This window comes from Saccopteryx bilineata, chromosome 10, assembly GCF_036850765.1.
Source record: "Saccopteryx bilineata isolate mSacBil1 chromosome 10, mSacBil1_pri_phased_curated, whole genome shotgun sequence".
NCBI lineage: Eukaryota > Metazoa > Chordata > Mammalia > Chiroptera > Emballonuridae > Saccopteryx > Saccopteryx bilineata.
In genome coordinates, this window is record NC_089499.1 from 68701143 (window position 1) to 68708574 (window position 7432).

The window sequence follows — 7432 nt, forward strand, 5'->3', positions numbered from 1 at the left end:
AATAACATCAAAAGAAAAGCAAATGTAGCCATACTCATATCTAACAATGCTGACTACAAGACAGCAAAGGTAATCAGAGACAAGGACTGTCCTTTCATAATGATAAAAGGGACATTGAACAAGGAAGGCATAACACTTCTTAATATATAGGCACCAAACCAAGGAGCACCAAAATATATAAGACAGCTAATAAAAATCGACAAAAATACAATCATACTTGGAGACCTCAATACACCACTGATGGCTCTAGATTATTCATTCAAACAGAAAATCAATAAAGAAATATTAACCTTAAATGAAACACTAGAACAATTGGATATGATAGACATCTACAGGACATTTCATCCCAAATAGCCAGAGTATACATTTTTCTCCAGTGTACATGGAACATTCTCAAGAGTAGACTATATGTTGGGTCACAAAAATAACATCAACAAATTCAGAAAGATTAAAATTATACCAACCATATTCTCTGACCATAAAGCTTTGAAACTAGAATTCAACTGCAAAGAGGTAAACAAACCCACAAAAATGTGGAAATTTAACAACATACTTTCAAAAAGTGAGTGGGTCAAAGAAGAAATAAAAGCAGAGATCAAAATATACATATAGACGAACAAAAATAACAACATGACATGTCAGAATCTCTGGGATGCAGCAAAAACAGTAATAAGAGAGAAGTTCATATTATTACAGGCCTATATGAACAAACAAGAGAGAGCCCAAGTAAACAACTTAACTTCACATCTTAAAGAACTAAAAAAAGAAGAACAAAGGCAACCCAAAACCAGCAGAAGAAAGGAAATAATAAAAATCAGAGCAGAAATAAATAAAATAGAGAACAGAAAAAGTATAGAAAAAAATCAATAAAACAAGGAGCTGGTTCTTTGAAAATATCAACAAAATTGACAAACCCTTGGCAAGAGTCACTAAGAAAAAAAAAGAAAGGACTCATATAAACAAAATCCAAAAGGAAAGAGGAGAAATCACCACAGATATCATAGATATACAAAGAATTATTGTAGAATACTATGAAAAACTATATGCCACCAAATTTAACAATCTAGAAGAAATGGATAAATTCCTAGAACAATACAATCTTCTTAGACTGAGTCACGAAGAAGTAGAAAGCCTAAATAGACCCATAAGCAGGGAGGAAATAGAAAGAACTATCAAAAACTTCCGCAAAAATAAAAGTCCAGGGCTAGACGGCTATACTAGTGAATTCTATCAAACATTCAAAGAAAACTTGGTTCCTATTCTACTCAAAGTCTTCCAAAAAAATTGAAGAAGAAGCAATATTTCCAAACACATTTTATGAGGCCAACATAACCCTCATGCCAAAACCTGGCAAGGACAACACAAAGAAAGAAGACTACAGACCAATATCTCAAATGAATACCGATGCTAAAATGCAAAACAAAATACTAAGAAATCGCCCAGCTCCCCAGAGAGAACGGCAGCAGGGAGAGACTTGCTTGGCGGGAAGTGAGTTTAGCAGAGAGGGGAGGGTCCTGAGCCCCAGGAACAAAGCCCCAGCCTGTAGCCCCAGAACCCAGAAGAGGCATAAGGACAGTATTTAGCTAAAAACAAGTCAGGATACTGTTTGTGAGAAAGAGTCTGATTTCTCAGACCCAGGATCCTTCTTAAAGGGACCACACAGAACATCTCTCTCACAACCACTCACCCGGGGCTCCTGGGGATGGGGGGAGAGAGGAGAGGACCAGAGTAACAGGAAGAGAGTGTAATCTAGGAGGCACAGGGAGAAACATTTTGGGAGATAGCCACCCTAACCCCTGGGATGAGTCACTCCCCAAAGCTGAAGTGAATATTTCCCCTGGAAACAGCAATACCAGCAAAGGGAAGCAGGAGAGCAGCCAAACAAGCTCCCCCGTGGCACTAAGAGCAGAGTCGCAATGCTCCCACCCACGCGGCTGAGGGCGTGCCAGAGGGCCGGCGGCAGTGGGAGACAAAAGCACGGTTCTGCTGGCAGGGGGGGAAGCCAACTGGCCACCACTGGGCTCAGGTGTGAGCTCAATCTTGCCCGGCTGGGGAGAAGGGGGCGTGCAAAAGTGGTCAAGCTCTGCTGCCGGCAGCCTGTAATCCAGCCTGTGGGAGAAGGGCGGGAACCCTGGAAAGGGTGGAGACCAGCCCCTGAGCAAGGGCACAGGAGCACAGCCTTGCCCCGCCCATGCAACCCAGGCTTGCGGTCTGACTTGGTAGCCAGCTCCTCCTGTGGGGGTGGAGCCAAAAGCCCAGAAGAGGCGGAGTTCCGCTACTGAGCTGAGCTTGGGCACGCAGTCCTGCCAGGCGGTAGAGCCAAGGCTAGCAGCCGTTCCTTGAGCAGGCTCCTTTTGCAAGGGCAGGGCGAAAGCCTGGAAACAGGCGGAGACCCACAGCTGAGCAAAGGTGCTCGCCAGTGCCCTCAGGACCGAGCATAACGTCACACACAGGGGCGGGGCAAAGGCCAACGCCACCAATGCTTGGGCACCCGAGCGCATGATCACAGCCACTCCCATGAAGAGAAAATGTGGATGCAGAGAAATACAACACAAATAAACCAAGAGAAATCCCCAGAAAAGGACCTAAGTGAATCAGATATAACCAAATTACCAGATGCAGAGTTTAAAATAATGATCGTTAGGATGCCCAAAGATATTAGAACAACCATAGATGGCCATTACGAAAACCTAAATAAAGAGATAACAAATATAAAAAAGGACATTGAAATAATAAAAAAGAATCAATCAGAAATGACAAATACAATATCTGAAATAAAGAATACAATGGAAGGAATTAAAAGCAGGATGGATGAAGCAGAGAATCGAATCAGCGAGTTAGAGGATATGATAAATAAAGGCACAGAAGCAGAGCAGAAAAAAGAAAAGAGACTCAAAAAGTCTGAGGAAACTCTAAGAGAGCTCTGTGACAACATGAAGAGAAATAACATCCACATCATAGGGGTTCCTGAAGAAGAAGAGAAAGAACAAGGGATAGAGACTTTGTTCAAACATATCATAGAGGAAAATTTCCCCCAATTAAGGCAGGAAAACATTTCACATGTTCAGGAAGCACAGAGAACTCCATTAAAGAGAAACCCAAAGAAATCTACACCAAGACACATCATAATTAAAATACCAAAGCTAAATGATAAAGAGAAAATATTAAAAGCTGCTAGAGAAAAAAAGACTATCACCTACAAAGGAGCCCCCATAAGGATGACGTCTGACTTCTCAACAGAAACACTTGAGGCCAGAAGGGAATGGCAAGAAATATTCAAAGTAATGCAGACCAAGAACCTACAACCAAGACTACTTTATCCAGCAAGGCTATCATTTAAAATTGAAGGAGAAATAAAAAGCTTTACAGACAAAAATAAACCCCTCAAGGAATTCACTGCAACCAAACCAACGCTGCAAGAAATGCTAAGGGACCTGTTGTAAACAGACCAAAGGAAAAAAAGAATATAGCAAAAGAGGAATACAGTTTTAAAGAAAAAAAATGGCAATAAACAATTACATATCAGTAATAGCCTAAAATGTTAATGGATTAAATGATCCGATCAAGAGACATGGGGTAGCTGCGTGGATAAGAAAACAGGACCCATACATATGCTGTGTACAAGAGCCACATCTTAAATCAAAAGATGTACACAGACTGAAGATAAAAAGATGGAAAAAAATATTTCACGCAAATGAAAATAAAAAAAAAGCTGGGGTAGCAATACTTATATCAGACAAAACGGACTTTAAAACAAAGACCATGGTGAGAGATAAAGAAGATCACTACATAATGATAAAGGGAGCAATCCAAAAGGAAGATATAACCATTATAAATATCTACGCACCTAATATAGGAGCACCTAAATATATAAAGCAGACGTTGATGGACTTAAAGGGCGAGATCAACAGCAATACTATAATAGTAGGGGATTTCAATACCCCATTAACATCATTAGATAGATCATCAAGAAAGGAAATGAACAAAGAAACAGCGGACTTAAAGGACATATTAGATCAACTCAATTTAATAGATATCTTCAGAACCTTTCACCTTAAAACAGCAGAATATACATTCTTTTCAAGTGCTCATGGTACATTCTCTAGAATAGACCACATGTTAGGGCACAAAAGCGGGCTCAGCAAATTTAAGAAGATTGAAATCATATCAAGCACTTTCTCTGATCACCATGGCATTAAAATAGAAATCAATCACAATAGAAAAATTGAAAAACATTCAAACACTTGGAAACTAAATAGCATGTTATTAAATAACGAATGGGTTAACATTGAGATCAAAGAAGAAATTAAAAAATTCCTAGAAACAAACGATAATGAGCATATATCAACTCAAAATTTATGGGACACAGCAAAAGCAGTCCTGAGAGGGAAGTTTATAGCATTACAGGCATTTCTCAAGAAGCTAGAAAAGGCTCAAATAAACAACTTAATCCTGCATCTAAAAGAACTAGAAAAAGAACAGCAAGTAAAGCCCAGAACTAGTATAAGGAAAAAAATAATAAAGATCAGAGCAGAAATAAATGACATAGAGGCTAAAGAAACAATACAGAGGATCAATGAAACCAGGAGCTGATTCTTTGAAAAGGTAAACAAGATCGATGAACCTTTAATGAGACTCACCAAGAAAAATGGAGAGAGGACTCAAATAAATAAAATTAGAAACGAGAGTGGAGAAATAACAACTGACACAACAGAAATACAAAATATTGTAAGAAAATACTATGAAGAACTGTACGCCAAAAAACTAGACAACCTAGATGAAATGGACAAATTCCTTGAATCATATAATCTTCCAAAAATCAATCTGGAAGAATCAGAAAACCTAAACAGACCAATTACAACAAATGAGATTGAAAGAGTTATCAAAAAACTCCCAAAAAAGAAAAGTCCTGGGCCTGATGGCTTCACAAGTGAATTCTACCAAATATTCAAAGAAGAACTAACTGCTATCCTTCTCAAACTATTTCAAAAAATTCAAGAGGAAGGAAGACTTCCAAACTCCTTTTATGAGGCGAGCATAATTCTGATTCCAAAACCAGGTAAAGACAACACAAAAAAAGAAAATTATAGGCCAATATCCCTGATGAACTTAGATGCAAAAATCCTCAACAAAATATTAGCAAACCAGATCCAGCAATATATGAAAAAAATCATACACCATGATCAAGTGGGATTTATTCTTGGTAGGCAAGACTGGTACAATATTTACAGAGCAATCAATGTTATTCATCAAATAAATGAAAGGAAGGAGAAAAACCACATGATAATTTCAAAACATGCAGAAAAAGCATTTGATAAAATCCAGCACCCATTCATGATCAAAACTCTCAGCAAAGTGGAAATACAGGGAACATACCTCAACATGATAAAGGCCATGTATGACAAACCCACAGCCAACATCATACTCAATGGGCAAAAATTAAAAGAAATACCCTTAAGATCAGGAACAAGGCAGGGGTGCCCCCTTTCACCACTTTTATTCAACATAGTTCTGGAATTCCTAGCCACAGCAATCAGACAAGAAAAAGAAATAAAAGGCATCCGAATTGGAAAAGAAGTAAAACTATCATTATTTGCAGATGATATGATATTGTATATAGAAAACCCTAAAGTCTCAGTCAAAAAACTACTAGACCTGATAAATGAATTCGGCAAGATGGCAGGATATAAAATCAATACTCAGAAATCGAAGGCATTTTTATACACTAATAATGAACTGTCAGAAAGAGAAATCAAGGAATCAATCCCCTTTACCATTGCAACCAAAAAACTAAAGTACCTAGGAATAAATCTAACCAAGGAGATTAAAGACTTGTACTCTGAAAATCATAAAACATTGATAAAAGAAATCAGGGAAGATATGAATAAATGGAGGCATATACCGTGCTCATGGTTAGGAAGAATAAACATCATTAAAATGTCTATATTAATAAACCAATACAGTAAGGTCTCAGGATACAAAATTAACATACAGAAGTCAATAGCCTTTCTATATGCCAACAATGAAACATTTGAGAACAAACTCAAAAGAATAATCCTCTTCACGATTGCTACAAAAAAAATAAAATACTTAGGAATAAACATAACAAAGAATGTAAAGGACTTATATAATGAAAACTATAAACCATTGTTAAGGGAAATCGAAAAAGATATAATGAGATGGAAGAATATACCTTGTTCTTGGTTAGGAAGAATAAATATAATCAAGATGGCCATATTACCCAAAGCAATATAAAAATTTAATGCAAATTCCATCAAAATTCCAATGACATTTTTTAAAGAAATAGAGCAAAAAATCATCAGATTTATATGGAACTATAAAAAACCCCGAATAGCCAAAGCAATCCTAAAGAAAAAGAACGAAGCTGGGGGCATTACAATACCTGACTTCAAACTATATTATAGAGCCATGACAATCAAAACAGCATGGTATTGGCAGAAAAATAGACACTCAGACCAATGGAAAAGAATAGAAAGTCCAGAAATAAAACCACATATATATAGTCAAATAATTTTTGATAAAGGGGCCAACAACACACAATGGAGAAAAGAAAGCCTCTTCAATAAATAGTGCTGGGAAAACTGGAAAGCCACATGCAAAAGAATGAAACTGGACTACAGTTTGTCCCCCTGTACTAAAATTAACTCAAAATGGATCAAAGATCTAAACATAAGACCTGAAACAATTAAGTACATAGAAGAAGACATAGGTACTCAACTCATGGACCTGGGTTTTAAAGAGCATTTTATGAATTTGACTCCACAGGCAAGAGAAGTGAAGGCAAAAATTAATGAATGGGACTACATCAGACTAAGAAGTTTTTGCTCAGCAATAGAAACTGATAACAAAATAAACAGAAAGTCAACTAAATGGGAAATGATATTTTTAAACAACAGCTCAGATAAGGGCCTAATATCCAAAATATACAAAGAACTCAAAACTCAACAACAAACAAACAATCCAATAAAAAAATGGGAAGAGGACATGAACAGACACTTCTCCCAGGAAGAAATACAACAGATATATGAAAAGATGCTCATCTTCGTTAGTTATTAGAGAAATGCAAATCAAAACTGCAATGAGATACCACCTCACACCTGTTAAATTAGCTATTATTAACAAGACAGGTAATAGCAAATGTTGGAGAGGTTGTAGAGAAAAAGGAACCCTCATACACTGTTGATGGGAATGTAAAGAAGTACAACCATTGTGGAAGAAAGTGTGGTCGTTCCTCAAAAAACTGAAAATAGAACTACCTTATGACCCAGCAATCCCTCTACTGGGTATATACCCCCAAAACTCAGAAACATTGATATGTAAAGACACATGCAGCCCCATGTTCATTGAAGCATTGTTCACAGTGGCCAGGACATGGAAACAACCAAAAATCCTGTCAATAGATGACTGGATA